The 17155-nt window shown below is 45.4% G+C and overlaps 1 protein-coding gene across 1 annotated transcript in view; it reads left to right on the top strand.

Annotated features, from left to right (window-relative positions):
- Window positions 1-17155, top strand: part of LOC139399235 (phospholipid phosphatase-related protein type 5-like) — a 30332-nt gene that overhangs the window by 1994 nt on the left and 11183 nt on the right. The gene's annotated exons all lie outside the window — the stretch shown is intronic.

Below are 17155 nucleotides of genomic sequence, written 5' to 3'. Positions count from 1 at the left end.
GGATGAGTATTAGACACTACAGTACAGTATAGTATAAATTATACATTGTACGAGTAGAAGTGAACCCCATAGACAGAGCTGACCCTTGACCTTCCCCTCCAGGCTGGTCTCTATGCTCTACTTCAGTCTACTCCTATCACTTCATTAAGGCTTTAGCTCTGGGCCCAGTACATTAAGGGTGTGATATTAACAGTGGTGGACTGTGGCTGAGTGTTGCAGGGGTGGGCAAGGGACTGGACATGCACCTTAGTGCTCATTGAAGCCATAAGTTGCACTGAAAACTGGAACTTCTGCAATCTCTGGCTTTGGACATTAGATTATATGTACACTGAACAATAATATAAATGCAACATGTAAAGTGTTGGTCCCATGTTTCATGAGCTAAAATAAAAGTACCCATACCCACAAAAAGCTTATTTCTGTCTAATTTTGGGCACAAATTTGTGTACATCCCTGTTAGTGAGCATTTCTCCTTTGCCAAGATAATCCATCCACCTGACAGGTGTGGCATAACAAGAAGCTCATTAAACAGCATGACATTCACAGGTGCACCTTGTGCTTGGGACAATAAAAGGTCACTCTAAAATGTGCAGTATTGTCACACAGCACAATGCCCCAGATTTCCCAAGTTTTGAAGGAGCGTGCAATTGGCATGTTGACTGCAGGAATGTCCACCAGAGCTGTTGCCAGATAATTTCTCTACCATAAGCCGCCTCCAACGTAGTGCTAGAGAATTTGGCAGTACCAACTGTTGTGAACAGAGTGCCCCATGGTGGCGGTGGGGTTATGGTATGAGCAGGCATAATCTACAGAGAACAAACACATTTGCATTTTATCGATGACAATCTGAATGCTCAGAGATACCAGGACCGCCATTACCTCATGTTTCAGTATGATAACGCACGGCCCCATGTCACGAGGACCTGTACACAATTCTTAGAAGCTGAAAATGCCCCAGTTCTTCCATGGCCTGTATACTCACCAGACATGTCACCCATTGAGCATGTTCGGGATGCTCTGGATCAACATGTACGAAAGCGTCCTCCAGTTCCCTCCAATATCCAGCCATTGAAGAGGAGTGGGACAACATTCCACAGGCCACAATCAACAGCCTGATCAACTCTATGAGAAGGAGATGTGCTGCGCTGCATGAGGCAAATGGTGGTCACACCAGATACGGACTGGTTTTCTGATCCACGACCCTAACTTTTTTTAAGGTATCTGTGACTAACAGATGACTAACTGTGAATATCTGCATTCCCAAGTCATGTGAAATCTATAGATTAGGGCCTAATGAATTTATTTCAATTGACCGATTTCCTCATATGAACTGTAACTCAGTAAAATCTTTGAAATTGTTGCATGATGCGTTTCTATTTTTGTTCAGTATAAATGGATGGGTGGGTGGGTGGGTGGGTGGGTGGGTGGGTGGGTTTGTGCTTGTCTATGTGGAGATGACAGCATTTGTGAGAGACAGTGAATCTGTACAGCATGTTAAGTGTGTTTTACTGTATATGTGCATCCATGCAAGTGTGTGTGCGAACTACCTGCTTGCGTGTGTGTGAATATGTGTCTGCCTCTATCTATCTGTATACGAGGGAGAACATCTCTGCACATCACAGGGCACTGTAGTCTGGTGTGTGTGGGCGGACAGCAGGCAGCTATAGCATCCTTCACTTCCAGCTACGGAAATGGGTTACATTCTGTGTGACGGATACATCTCACCACCAGTGTGTGTGTGTGTGTGTGTGTCGTGTGTGTGTGTGTGTAGGTGTGTGTGTGCAGGTGTGTGTGTGTGGAGGCTCTACACACTATGAGAGCCATTGGGAATGCCAAGGCTAAGTGGGGCACAATTCTGGCCAACACACACACACACACACACACACACACACACACACACACACACACCACTCAGCCTCTAGTAGTAATTACAGTAGCCATCTACATGGCAACACTGCAGTTGGAAGCACTACTTATACCATATCTGGACTGTAAGCCCCGGTGGCTAATTACATGTGTGTGTGTCTGTGTGAGTGCGTGTGTGTTGTGTGTGCGTGTGTTGTATGTGACAAGCCACCCTTGGACCTACACAATGAGAGGGTTGAGTTACAAGCACTTACCAGTTTAACATTTGAACTGATCGTCTGCTCAACAGCGTTAACGTTTGGTCATGTTAGCCATGTATAGAATGTGGAAGTAGTCTGGCTGGTGTAGCAGTAATGCCGCAGCCTCCAGTACACGTCTACGGTGTCGGCATACAGTAGGTTTAAACCCCGGCCTACTGCCTTTTGACACAACGTCTATCTTTCCACGCTGTTATCCTCGTTGTCTGTTCAATAAAGTCTGAAAATACCCTACATATAATACATGTGCCCTATAGGAGGGGACGTGGGGAATGGGAACTCAGCTTGAAGTTGAAGAGCTATTTTAGAAACTTTGTAAATATCTGGGTCACACACACACACACACCCACACACATACCTAATGCTAAATACTGGTGCCCTGAAGAGCTGTTCTCTGTTCTGCTGCTAAGCCCTTGGAACATTATGGAGAGGGAGAGAGGGCGAGGTAGCGAAAGGAGAAAAAGAGAGAGACAGTAGAGAGGAAAGGGGGAAGACAGAGAGAAGAGGGGAAGACTGGGAGAGAAAGAGGAGAAGGATAGAGAGCAGAGAGAGAGAGGGAGTTTAGAGGGGGATATAAAGAGAAAAGAGAGTAGAGGGGGAGGAAAGAAGAAAGTAGGAAAGAGGAGGAACGACAGAGAATGATAGAGGGGGAGGGAGAGAGAGGGAGAGAGAGAGAGAGAGAGAGAGAGAGAGAGAGAGAGAGAGAGAAGAGAGGCTTGTTGTTTGTGTGTTTGTGTTGCCTGTCAGTCAAGCCGTAGGAAGTCCCCTTCTCCTCCTGAATTATGGAATGGATCCTGACAGGCAGATAGAGCTGCTGCTGCTGATAACCATACATAGATTCTGTCCCAAATGGCACCCTATTCCCTATATAGTGCACTACTTTTGGTATGGGCCCTGGGCAAAAGTAGTGCACTATATATGTCGGCAAAAGGGTGACATTTAGGACGCAACCAGAGAGAGCCAGAGGACAGAGGATAGTGGTGGTGTCACATCAACACCCTTCCCCTCTGTCTCGGTCCCACTGAATGGGACCTGGATATTGAGATTGGTTCCTCCCTATATAAAGAAAAATAGGTGAGAGAGAGTAGACTACCCTCTGTCTGTCTGTCTGTCTATCTGTGTGTGTGTCTGTCTGTCTGTGTGTCTCTGTTTGTCTGTCTGTCTGTGTGTGTGTCTCTGTCTGTGTGTCTGTCTTCGTGTGTCTCTGTCTGTGTGTCTGTGTGTGTGTGTGTGTCTGTCTGTGTGTTTGTGTGTCTGTCTGTCTGTCTGTCTGTCTGTCTGTCTGTCTGTCTGTCTGTCTGTATCTGTGTCTCTGTCTGTGTGTCTTTGTCCAACTAAACAGGATTTTGTTGAACTGTGAGGAGAAAAAAAGAGGGATAGAAAGAGAGGGAAGGACAGAAAGAGAGAGGGAGATCATATGAAATGGAGTAGAAAGAGAGAGGGAGATCATATGAAATGGAGTAGAAAGAGAGAGGGAGATCATATGAAATGGAATAGAAAGAGAGAGGGAGATCATATGAAATGGAGTAGAAAGAGAGAGGGAGATCATATGAAATGGAGTAGAAAGAGAGAGGGAGATCATATGAAATGGAGTAGAAAGAGAGAGGGAGATCATATGAAATGGAGTAGAAAGAGAGAGGGAGATCATATGAAATGGAGTAGAAAGAGAGCGATGGAAGGGGAGAAATGGTCTGGACTATAACCTAGATTCTCCACAAAGCGACCGGGAAGTCTGCCCAGGCAGGAATGAAAGAGAGAATAAAGGAAGGATGAGAGAGAAGGAAGAGCAAGAGAGAGTGTGGGTAGGAAGCGAAATCGTCATGGTAACACTAGGACTGGTTTGTGAGACTCTATGCCATGTACAGTTGAAGTCGGAAGTTTACATACACCTTAGCCAAACGCATTTAAACTCAGTTTTTCACAATTCCTATAATTTAATCTTGTAAAAATTCCCTGTCTTAGGTCAGTTAGGATCACCACTTTATTTTAAGAATGTGAAATGTCAAAATAATATTAGAGAGAATTATTTATTTGGGCTTATATTTCTTCCATCACATTCCCAGTGGGTCAGAAATGTACATACACTCATTATTAGTATTTGGTAGCATTGCCTTTAAATTGTTTAACTTGGGTCAAACATTTCGGGTAGAATTCCACAAGTTTTCCACAATAAGATGGGTGAATTTTGGCCCATTCCTCCTGACAGAGCTGGTGTAACTGGTGTAACTGAGTCAGGTTTGTAGGCCTCCTTGCTTGAACACACTTTTTCAGTTCTGCCCACAAAAGTCACCTTGACTTTGTTGTCCTTAAGCCATTTTGCCACAACTTTGGAAGTATGCTTGAGGTCATTGGCCCATTTGCAAACAAGCTTTAATTTCCTGACTGATGTCTTGAGATGTTGCTTCAGTATATCCACTTAATTTTCGTTCTCATGATGCCATCTATATTGTGAAGTGCACCAGTCCCTCCTGCAGCAAAGCACCCCCACAACATGATGCTGCCACCCCCATGCTTCACAGATGGGATGGTGTTCTTCGGCTTGCAAGCCTCCCCCTTTATCCTCCAATCATAACGACGGTCATTATGGCCAAACAGTTGTATTTTTGTTTCATCAGACCAGAGGACATTTCTCCAAAAAGTACGATCTTTGTCCCCATGTGCAGTTGCAAACCGCAGTCTGGCTTTTTTGTTGTGGTTTTGGAACAGTGGCTTCTTCCTTGCTGAGAGGCCTTTCAGGTTATATCGATATAGGACCCGTTTTACTCTGGATATAGATACTTTTGTACCTGTTTCCTCCAGCATCTTCACAAGGTCCTTTGCTGGAGTTCTGGGATTGATTTGCACTTTTCGCACCAAAGTACGTTCATCTCTAGGAGGCAGAACGCGTCTCCTTCCTGAGCGGTATGACGGCTGCGTGGTCCCATGGTGTTTATACTTGCGTACTATTGTTTGTACAGATGAGCGTGGTACCTTCAGATGTTTGTAAATTGCTCCCAAGGATGAACCACACTTGTGCAGGTCTACATTTTTTTTCTGAGGTCTTGGCTGATTTCTTTTGATTTTCCAATGATGTCAAGCAAAGAGGCACTGAGTTTGAAGGTAGGCATTGAAATACATCCACTGGTACACCTCCAATTGACTCAAATTATGTCAATTAGCCTATCAGAAGCTTCTAAAGCCATGACATCATTTTTGGGAATTTTCCAATCTGTTTAAAGGCACAGTCAACTTAGTGTACGTAGCCTCCCGGGTGGGGCAGTGGTTAAGGGCGCTGTACTGCAGCGCCAGCTGTGCCATCAGAGACTCTGGGTTCGCGCCCAGGCTCTGTCGTAACCGCCCGCGACCGGGAGGTCCATGGGGCGATGCACAATTGGCCTAGCATCGTCCGGGTTAGGGAGGGCTTGTCTCATCGGGCACCAGCGGCGGGCCGGGTTGCCAGGTGCACGGTGTTTCCTCCGACACATTGGTTGTTGGAAAAATGACTTGTGTCATGCACAAAGTAGATGTCCTAACCGACTTGCCAAAACTATAGTTTGTTAACAAGACATTTGTGGAGTGGTTGAAAAACTAGTTTTAATTACTCCAATCTAAGTGAATGTAAACTTCTGTTATTTATTACAAACATTTTTAGATAGAATTTGTAAGGCACTAACTATATGCATCACACACACACACACACACACACACACACACACACACACACACACACACACACACACACATGCATGTGTATACCGTGAGATGACGATGTGTAACGAACAATAGGGAAATATCAAATCAAAGTTCATTGTTGTCACTTGCATAGGTTTGCAGATGCTAATAATAACTAGCAATACAAAACAATATGCATAGAATCCCAAAAGGTACAGGTTTGTGTCAAGAACTGCAGCGCTACAGGGTTTTTCACACTCAGCAGTTTCCTGTGTGTATCAAAAATGGTCCACCATCCAAAGGACATCCAGTCAACTTGACACAACTGTGGGAAGCATTGGAGTCGACCAGCATCCCTGTGGAACGCTTTGTGTACATTTAGTTTATTTTAGTTACTTTTTTTTGCGTGGGTGTGTGCGTGGGTGTGTGCGTGGGTGTGTGCGTGGGTGTGTGCTATACCACACATAAGTTAAGTATATCTATAAGGAAAATAAGATGTGTCAAATAAATGACATCCAGCTTTGGATTTGGTTTGCTGACTTGGTAGCTAGGTGGCTACATGTCAGAGACATTCAATCCCTTCCTGGATCAAGGTCCCTGTTACCTAAATTGTTTGGTGCGTCAAAAAAAACAGATATAATAATCATCATAATTTAGGTTGAAATAGCACCCCTTGTGTGCACTTCTGGTAATACCGTATGTTCCGGTATGGTACAGAAACGGTACGACAAGATGAATATCTGCATACCGCCCAACCCTACCTCTGCCCATCAACATTATCTTATTAAATAATTATAAAATCTCTATATCACTTATTAACCTCTCCCCTCGTCTCTCCATCATCCATTCTCCTCTTCTATTGTAAACGGCTGTGACTCCTGAACACGCTCCACTGTTGGACATGAGAAAGCTCTTCTGCTCCACTTTCCAACCGTGAGATTTGACAGATCTACCAGCAGTCACAAGCACCAACACACACACACTCACTCACACACTGATACAGTATACACACACACACAGTTCACACATAGACTCTCTCTCACACACACACACACACACACACACACACACACACACACACACACACACACATACACACACACAAACACATATACACACTTCAAAGGAAAACACAGCAATGTGATCCTCTCTGAAGGAGAAGACAGCCAGTATCAGTCATCGTTGGTCACCCTCATCTATCATCTTCTCTCTATGTCTGTCTCTCTCCCTCCCCCCCTCTCTCTCTCTCTCTCTGTCTCTCTCTCTCCTCCCTCATTTTTCTTCATCTTCATCTCTCTCTCTCTCCTCCCTAATTTTTCTTCATCTTCATCTCTCTCTCTCTCTGTTGCTCTCTCTCTCTATCTCTCTCTCTTTCTCCCTCTCCTTTCCTCCATCCCTTCCTGCTACTCTTGAAAGTCAGCAGGAAGGAGCAGGTCCATCTTTGGTTCATTTGATCTGTTCTAACTAGTGTTTCACATCTGTCTGTCAGTCCTCTCTTCACTTCTCATCTTCTGATCTAAAGCTCCACGTTGGAGTCCAGCAGTGTCTTCGAGTGTCACAGACAGCAGAATACCAGTATTTGTAGGTTCTACTCCTCTGTGAGTGCCAGTTATGTAAACTCATTGTCACCAGTATGTCTAACACAGTCTAAGTCTCTTTAAGAGTGTTTACCTATTGATAATATTGTGGCAGCAGCCGTTCACATGAATCCACAAAGGGCCCGACATTGCAAGCAAACCTCAGTGTGTGTGTGTCTGTGCGTATTCATGCCCATAGGCCTGTGCAGCGGTGTGTTTGTGTGTGTATGCCTGGTACTGTACGTGCGCACACATACAGTATGTGTGTGTGTGTATGTGTGTGTGTGTGTGTGTGTGTGTGTGTGTGTGTGTGTGTGTGTGTGTGTGTGTGTGTGTGTGTGTGTGTGTGTGTGTGTACTTGTGCATGTTAATAATGTAAAGGCTCCTGGTTAGAGGATGTGCCATAGCTGACTGTTTAAAATGTGTTATTATGTTTCCCCTCCCTTCATACTGCTGTAGTAGAACACTGGTATCTCACCTGTAAAAAGACACACACTACAGACTAACACTAAACACTAACCATCACCACTAACATTAGGCCTGGAGGCTAACACTGAACCAAACGTGGGGAATGCTCAGTCACTTAACATGTGTTGTGTGTGTTAATATTGAAGTGAGGCCGGTGTGAAGTCCATTACAGTCCATTATAAGACGGGTAGCGATGTTGGTTCTGTTAATTAGGGTTGCCATATTGGGTCGATTTCAAGCATCGACTCATCTAATGGGTTTCCATTGAGTTGTATTGACGTTTGACGGCACACTAGAATCGCGCCTGTGGTGAGATCCTGAGGTTACAGGGTTGTCCTCCAACTGTGCATCCAGTCCCTGTTGGGAATCAGAATCCATATTTGGATTAAAAGGTTCAAAGTGCAACAGAGTAGGAGCACAAGAGAGCACAATGACATTACACACAACCTCCACTCCACATCCAAACAAATAGACCCCGTGTTCACAAACGGTTTTACACCATAACGGTTTTACACCATAACGGTTTTACACCATAGCTGTTTTACACCATAGCTGTTTTACACCATAGCTGTTTTACACCATAACGGTTTTACACCATAACGGTTTTACACCATAGCTGTTTTACACCATAGCTGTTTTACACCATAGCTGTTTTACACCATAACTGTTTTACACCATAACTGTTTTACACCATAACGGTTTTACACCATAACGGTTTTACACCATAGCTGTTTTACACCATAACGGTTTTACACCATAACGGTTTTACACCATAGCTGTTTTACACCATAACGGTTTTACACCATAACTGTTTTACACCATAACGGTTTTACACCATAACTGTTTTACACCATAACTGTTTTACACCATAGCTGTTTTACACCATAACGGTTTTACACCATAACTGTTTTACACCATAACTGTTTTACACCATAGCTGTTTTACACCATAACTGTTTTACACCATAACTGTTTTACACCATAACGGTTTTACACCATAACGGTTTTACACCATAACTGTTTTACACCATAGCTGTTTTACACCATAACGGTTTTACACCATAAAGGTTTTACACCATAGCTGTTTTACACCATAACGGTTTTACACCATAACTGTTTTACACCATAAAGGTTTTACACCATAACTGTTTTACACCATAACGGTTTTACACCATAACGGTTTTACACCATAACTGTTTTACACCATAAAGGTTTTACACCATAGCTGTTTTACACCATAACTGTTTTACACCATAGCTGTTTTACACCATAGCTGTTTTACACCATAGCTGTTTTACACCATAACGGTTTTACACCATAACTGTTTTACACCATAGCTGTTTTACACCATAGCTGTTTTACACCATAACTGTTTTACACCATAACGGTTTTACACCATAACTGTTTTACACCATAACGGTTTTACACCATAGCTGTTTTACACCATAGCTGTTTTACACCATAGCTGTTTTACACCATAACTGTTTTACACCATAACTGTTTTACACCATAACGGTTTTACACCATAACGGTTTTACACCATAGCTGTTTTACACCATAGCTGTTTTACACCATAGCTGTTTTACACCATAACGGTTTTACACCATAGCTGTTTTACACCATAGCTGTTTTACACCATAACGGTTTTACACCATAACTGTTTTACACCATAGCTGTTTTACACCATAGCTGTTTTACACCATAACTGTTTTACACCATAACGGTTTTACACCATAACGGTTTTACACCATAACGGTTTTACACCATAACGGTTTTACACCATAGCTGTTTTACACCATAGCTGTTTTACACCATAGCTGTTTTACACCATAGCTGTTTTACACCATAACTGTTTTACACCATAACGGTTTTACACCATAACGGTTTTACACCATAACGGTTTTACACCATAACTGTTTTACACCATAACGGTTTTACACCATAACGGTTTTACACCATAACGGTTTTACACCATAACGGTTTTACACCATAACTGTTTTACACCATAACGGTTTTACACCATAACTGTTTTACACCATAACTGTTTTACACCATAACGGTTTTACACCATAGCTGTTTTACACCATAACGGTTTTACACCATAACGGTTTTACACCATAACGGTTTTACACCATAACGGTTTTACACCATAGCTGTTTTACACCATAACGGTTTTACACCATAACGGTTTTACACCATAACTGTTTTACACCATAACGGTTTTACACCATAACTGTTTTACACCATAACGGTTTTACACCATAACTGTTTTACACCATAACTGTTTTACACCATAGCTGTTTTACACCATAACGGTTTTACACCATAACTGTTTTACACCATAACTGTTTTACACCATAACGGTTTTACACCATAACGGTTTTACACCATAACTGTTTTACACCATAGCTGTTTTACACCATAACGGTTTTACACCATAAAGGTTTTACACCATAGCTGTTTTACACCATAACGGTTTTACACCATAACTGTTTTACACCATAAAGGTTTTACACCATAACTGTTTTACACCATAACGGTTTTACACCATAACGGTTTTACACCATAACTGTTTTACACCATAAAGGTTTTACACCATAGCTGTTTTACACCATAAAGGTTTTACACCATAGCTGTTTTACACCATAACTGTTTTACACCATAAAGGTTTTACACCATAACTGTTTTACACCATAACTGTTTTACACCATAGCTGTTTTACACCATAGCTGTTTTACACCATAGCTGTTTTACACCATAACTGTTTTACACCATAGCTGTTTTACACCATAACGGTTTTACACCATAACGGTTTTACACCATAACTGTTTTACACCATAACGGTTTTACACCATAACTGTTTTACACCATAACGGTTTTACACCATAGCTGTTTTACACCATAGCTGTTCTCCATTTACCTCTCTGTTTGAGTCCCATAGTTATACCGCTGTCCTCACATCCTCACATCCCTGCTTCCTCACATCCCTGCTTCCTCACATCCCTGCTTCCTCACATCCCTGCTTCACCGCTCACTTCCTCACATCCCTGCTTCATTGCTCACTTCCTCACATTCCTGCTTCCTCACATCCCTGCTTCACCGCTCACTTCCTCACATCCCTGCTTCACCACTCACTTCCTCACATCCCTGCTTCCTCACATCCCTGCTTCACCACTCACTTCCTCACATCCCTGCTTCCTCACATCCCTGCTTCACCACTCACTTCCTCACATCCCTGCTTCCCCACTCACTTCCTCACATCCCTGCTTCCCCACTCACTTCCACACATCCCTGCTTCTCCACTCACTTCCTCACATCCCTGCTTCTCCACTCACTTCATCACATCCCTGCTTCCCCACTCACTTCCTCACATCCCTGCTTCCTCACATCCCTGCTTCTCCACTCACTTCCTCACATCCCTGCTTCCCCACTCACTTCCTCACATCCCTGCTTCCTCACATCCCTGCTTCCCCACTCACTTCCTCACATCCCTGCTTCCCCACTCACTTCCTCACATCCCTGCTTCCTCACATCCCTGCTTCTCCACTCACTTCCTCACATCCCTGCTTCACCACTCACTTCCTCACATCCCTGCTTCCCCACTCACTTCCTCACATCCCTGCTTCCCCGCTCACTTCCTCACATCCCTGCTTCCCCGCTCACTTCCTCACATCCCTGCTTCACCACTCACCTCCTCACATCCCTGCTTCCTCACATCCCTGCTTCACCGCTCACTTCCTCACATCCCTGCTTCCTCACATCCCTGCTTCAACACTCACTTCCTCACATCCCTGCTTCCCCACTCACTTCCTCACATCCCTGCTTCTCCACTCACTTCCTCACATCCCTGCTTCACCGCTCACTTCCTCACATCCCTGCTTCTCCACTCACTTTCTCACATCCCTGCTTCTCCACTCACTTCCTCACATCCCTGCTTCACCACTCACTTCCTCACATCCCTGCTTCTCCACTCACTTCCTCACTTCCACACACACACACACACACACACACACACACACACACACACACACACACACACCTAGCAAACACACTCTCTATTATGGTGGTCATAGTGGGAGTTAGCCCAGTGGATCACACAACCCCTGTTTCAACTTCTTCTCTTTAGATCCTCAGTAGCACACACACACACAACCACTCATCTGATCACACACACACACACACACACACACACACACACACACACACACACACACACACACACACACACACACACACACACACACACACACACACACACACACACACACACACACACAGAGACCTTCCCTTTGACACAGATTCACACATACTCACACACAAGCCCTTTATCTCCCTAACCCCTGTTAGATCCTCCAAACAGCTCTGATCAGAATACTGCTGAGCCCCTCCAATGATCACAAGACCCTTTGACAGAGAGAGACCGAGGATGTAGGGTACATGATCATGCAATATGCATGGTGCGGTAGGAGCGTGGGATGCTAAAACGCTACATAGCTAAATCTCACCGCATACTGAACACTATTAGAAAAAATGGTGCAATCTAGACCCTAAAAGGATTATTCGGCTGTCCCCATAGGAGAACCCTTTGAATAACCTTTTTTGGTTCCAGGTAGAAACCCTTTTGGTTCCAGGTAGAACTATTTTGGGTTCCATGTAGAACCGTCTGTGTAACATGGAAGATTATGTGTTTAGATCAGTATGTAATAAGATTTAATTGAACTACAGCATTCATCCAGGAGTTTGAAAAATGTATCTAAAGAGTTTGGGAATCCCTGAAAAGAGTATTCTCTGATGCTAGATACTGTTCCTTCTATTTGAAAAACATTGTTCTGCTCTTGCACAGCCTTCACATTACTTCAGATAGTCTGACATCACAAGGGAAGGATCAAGGATCCTACAAAGCCCTACACATCTCCTCCTCCTCTCCTCCCGTCTCCTCTCCTCACTTCTCCTCTGCTATTCAAGACAGCCAAGCCTTCAAGTGTGACTCTCACACTTGACAGATGATTAGAAGACCAGACCTAGATTTCTGCCACTACATGGCCCTCCAGACACACACACACGCATGCACACACACACGTACGTACAATCTTAGAAAAAAGGGTTCCAAAAGTGTTTCTGTGGCTGTCCCAACAGGAGAACCCTTTTGGGTTCCATGTAGAACCCTCTGTGGAAAGGCGTTCTTCCTGGAACCCAAAAATATGATCCTATGGGGACGGCCGAAGAACCCTTTTGGAACCCTTTTTTCTAGGAGTGTACGCTAACATCTGAGCCCTCACCGGGGCCCTCAGGCCTGTGTAGGGTGAAGGGGAATGAGAGGAGACAGTATTAGCGTTAGCCTGTGATGTGGTTGAGTCATCTTCAGAGCTCAGCACCCGTAGGGACAGAGACCATGCATATGAATAGCATCGTTTGCATCCCACATGGCACCCTATTATCCTATAGTGCACTACTTTTGACCAGAACCCCATGGACCCTGGTCAAAAGTAGTGCACTATGCATGGAATAAGGTGCCATTTGGGACACATCCCCGTTTAAGACTACTTTTGGTCGTTGCTATACATGGGTACTATTGGGAAGGCATAATAACCCTGCTGAACCATGGCTGTTGTAAATGCCAGTGGGGCAAAACTGGATGTACTGTGACAATGTTTTCCTGACGTTTTCCTGACGTTCTGGTCAGGTTGTTTACTGGTTTTTACACCCTTTTTGTTGTTGCAAACAGTAAAAAATGTCTATGTGGTTGTAATCTGGTTAGCTAATGACGTCTTCTCAGCCAGAAAAACAGTTTACAACCACGTCACATGGTAAATCTTGTCCGCTGTGTTAAGCAGCAGTATCAATGTATATAGAACTATCAATAGAACTAGATACAGTGGGGCAAAATTTATTTATTGTATTTATATGTATTTAGTCAGCCACCAATTGTGCAACGACCATTGCCAACAAAGGGTATATAACATACAGTAGTTATATTTCTATACAGGAGTTATATCTCTATACAGGAGTTATATCTCTATACAGTAGTTATATTTCTATACAGGAGTTATATCTCTATACAGGAGTTATATCTCTATACAGTAGTTATATCTCTATACAGGAGTTATATCTCTATGCAGTAGTTATATCTCTATGCAGTAGTTATATCTCTATACAGGAGTTATATCTCTATGCAGTAGTTATATCTCTATACAGGAGTTATATCTCTATACAGTAGTTATATCTCTATACAGTAGTTATATCTCTATACAGTAGTTATATCTCTAACAGTAGTTATGTCTTTCACATAACTGCGTCATCTACATCTTTGTCTATGAGAGAAAAATATACCACTACCCACTCTCCCCACTATGCCAGTACCCACTCTCCCCACTATGCCAGTACCCACTCTCCCCACTATGTCAGTACCCACGTCTCCCCACTATACCAGTACCCACCTCTCCCTACTATGCCAGTACCCACTCTCCCCACTATGCCAGTACCCACGTCTCCCCACTATACCAGTACCCATCTCTCCCCACTATGCCAGTACCCACTCTCCCCACTATGCCAGTACCCACCTCTCCCCACTATGCCAGTACCCACCTCTCCCCACTATGCCATTACCCACCTCTCCCCACTATGCCAGTACCCACCTCTCTCCACTATGCCAGTACCCACCTCTCCCCACTATGCCAGTACCCACCTCTCCCCACTATGCCAGTACCCACCTCTCCCCACTATGCCAGTACCCACCTCTCCCCACTATGCCAGTACCCACCTCTCCCCACTATGCCAGTACCCACCTCTCCCGACTATACCAGTACCCACCTCTCCCCACTATGCCAGTACCCACCTCTCCCCACTATGCCAGTACCCACCTCTCCCCACTATGCCAGTACCCACCTCTACCCACTATACCAGTACCCACCTCTTCCCACTATGCCAGTACCCACCTCTCCCCACTATGCCAGTACCCACCTCTCCCCACTATGCCAGTACCCACCTCTACCCACTATACCAGTACCCACCTCTCCCCACTATACCAATACCCACCTCTCCCCACTATGCCAGTACCCACCTCTCCCCACTATACCAGTACCCACCTCTACCCACAATACCAATACCCACCTCTCCCCTCTATGCCAGTACCCACTTCTCCCCACTATACCAGTACCCACCTCTCCCCACTACACCAGTACCCTCTTCTCCCCACTATACCAGTACCCACTGCTACCCACGAAACCAATACCCACCTCTCCCCACTATGCCATTACCCACCTCTCCCCACTATACCAGACCAGTACCCACCTCTTCCCACTATACCAGTACCCACTATACCAGTACCCATCTCTCTCCACTATACCAGTACCCACCTCCTCTTCACACTAAACCATTACCCACCTCCTCTCCACACTAAACCAGTACACACCTCCTCTCCACACTAAACCAGTACCCACCTCCTCTCCACACAAAACCAGTACCCACCTCCTCTCCACACTAAACCAGTACCCACCTCCTCTCTACACTAAACCAGTACCCACCTCCTCTCCACACTAAACCAGTACCCACCTCCTCTCCACACTAAACCAGTACCCACCTCCTCTCCACACTAAACCAGTACCCACCTCCTCTCCACACTATACCAGTACCCACCTCCTCTCCACACTAAACCAGTCCCCACCTCCTCTCCACACTAAACCATTACCCACCTCCTCTCCACACTAAACCAGTACCCACCTCCTCTCCACACTAAACCAGTACCCACCTCCTCTCCACACTAAACCAGTACCCACCTCCTCTCCACACTAAACCAGTACCCACCTCCTCTCCACACTAAACCAGTACCCACCTCCTCTCCACACTAAACCAGTACCCACCTCCTCTCCACACTAAACCAGTACCCACCTCCTCTCCACACTAAACCAGTACCCACCTCCTCTCCACACTAAACCAGTACCCACCTCCTCTCCACACTAAACCAGTACCCACCTCCTCTCCACACTAAACCAGTCCCCACCTCCTCTCCACACTAAACCAGTACCCACCTCCTCTCCACACTAAACCAGTACCCACCTCCTCTCCACACTAAACCAGTACCCACCTCCTCTCCACACTAAACCAGTACCCACCTCCTCTCCACACTAAACCAGTCCCCACCTCCTCTCCACACTAAACCATTACCCACCTCCTCTCCACACTAAACCAGTACCCACCTCCTCTCCACACTAAACCAGTACACACCTCCTCTCCACACTAAACCAGTACCCACCTCCTCTCCACACTAAACCAGTACCCACCTCCTCTCCACACTATACCAGTACCCACCTCCTCTCCACACTAAACCAGTCCCCACCTCCTCTCCACACTAAACCAGTCCCCACCTCCTCTCCACACTAAACCAGTCCCCACCTCCTCTCCACACTAAACCAGTACCCACCTCCTCTCCACACTAAACCAGTACCCACCTCCTCTCCACACTAAACCAGTACCCACCTCCTCTCCACACTAAACCAGTACCCACCTCCTCTCCACACTAAACCAGTACTCACCTCCTCTCCACACTAAACCATTACCCACCTCCTCTCCACACTAAACCAGTACCCACCTCCTCTCCACACTAAACCAGTACCCACCTCCTCTCCACACTAAACCAGTACCCACCTCCTCTCCACACTAAACCAGTACCCACCACCTCTCCACACTAAACCAGTCCCCACCTCCTCTCCACACTAAACCAGTACCCACCTCCTCTCCACACTAAACCAGTACTCACCTCCTCTCCACACTAAACCATTACCCACCTCCTCTCCACACTAAACCAGTCCCCACCTCCTCTCCACACTAAACCAGTCCCCACCTCCTCTCCACACTAAACCAGTACCCACCTCCTCTCCACACTAAACCAGTACTCACCTCCTCTCCACACTAAACCATTACCCACCTCCTCTCCACACTAAACCAGTACACACCTCCTCTCCACACTAAACCAGTCCCCACCTCCTCTCCACACTAAACCAGTCCCCACCTCCTCTCCACACTAAACCAGTACTCACCTCCTCTCCACACTAAACCATTACCCACCTTCTCTCCACACTAAACCAGTACTCACCTCCTCTCCACACTAAACCATTACCCACCTCCTCTCCACACTAAACCAGTACCCACCTCCTCTCCACACTAAACCAGTCCCCACCTCCTCTCCACACTAAACCAGTCCCCACCTCCTCTCCACACTAAACCAGTACTCACCTCCTCTCCACACTAAACCATTACCCACCTCCTCTCCACACTAAACCAGTACCCACCTCCTCTCCACACTAAACCAGTACCCACCTCCTCTCCACACTAAACCAGT

This window comes from Oncorhynchus clarkii, unplaced genomic scaffold, assembly GCF_045791955.1.
Source record: "Oncorhynchus clarkii lewisi isolate Uvic-CL-2024 unplaced genomic scaffold, UVic_Ocla_1.0 unplaced_contig_12864_pilon_pilon, whole genome shotgun sequence".
Classification (NCBI taxonomy): domain Eukaryota; kingdom Metazoa; phylum Chordata; class Actinopteri; order Salmoniformes; family Salmonidae; genus Oncorhynchus; species Oncorhynchus clarkii.
This window is presented reverse-complemented; position numbering and strand designations above follow the sequence as displayed.